The sequence below is a fragment of the Amphimedon queenslandica genome, unplaced genomic scaffold (genome assembly GCF_000090795.2).
Source record: "Amphimedon queenslandica unplaced genomic scaffold, v1.1 AMPQUscaffold_13400, whole genome shotgun sequence".
In the NCBI taxonomy this organism is placed as follows: domain Eukaryota; kingdom Metazoa; phylum Porifera; class Demospongiae; order Haplosclerida; family Niphatidae; genus Amphimedon; species Amphimedon queenslandica.
This window is the reverse complement of record NW_003546364.1, coordinates 87,051-87,853: the sequence shown is the minus strand read 5'-3', so window position 1 is coordinate 87,853 and position 803 is coordinate 87,051.

The following is an 803-nucleotide window of genomic DNA, read 5'->3' as shown; positions in this document are numbered from 1 at the left end:
GTAAACGAGGAGAAAATGGTACTGTCGAACGCTACAAAGCCAGACTAGTAGCATGTGGCTATACACAAAAACCAGGACTGGACTATGAAGAAACCTTGTCTCCCATAGTACGATTCGAGTCCGTTCGTTGTGTACTCGCACTTGCAGCTCATTTCAAAATGAAATTCCATCAGATGGATGTGAAGACAGCATTCCTAAATGGAGAGCTAATGGAAGAAGTATACATGAGTTAGCCTGAAGGGTTTAAAGTAAAAGGAAAAGAAAATTATGTCTGTCACCTCAATAGAAGCATCTATGGATTAAAACAATCTCCAAGATGCTGGAACACCACCCTGGATATGCATCTGAAATCAATGTAATTTGCACAAACAAAAGGCGACCCATGTTTATACGTATCAACTGATGGAGACCCTGTTATCATAGCAGTTTACGTGGATGACATCCTAATAGCTGCTGTCACAGATGAGAAGATATCAGAAGTAAAAGCAGCCATTGCAGTGACATTTTACGTCAAAGATATGGGAGAACTCTCATATTTTCTTGGAATCAAAGTAGTGCAGGATTGAGCAGCAAACACTATTTGGATAGGACAACCTAATTACTTGAAAGTCTTATCTCTGATTTTGATATGACCAAATGACTATACTCTGATCGATTCTCTAAGTTAAGGAAGATGGCTGGTGTTGAAGAATTGAAGTCTGATATCAAGTGAGAAGGAGTGTTGAGGAAGACACTTTGACCTCAGACTTCCTTAATCTATCTATGCACACACCCATGTCACATCTCTCTCTCATTCATCTTAG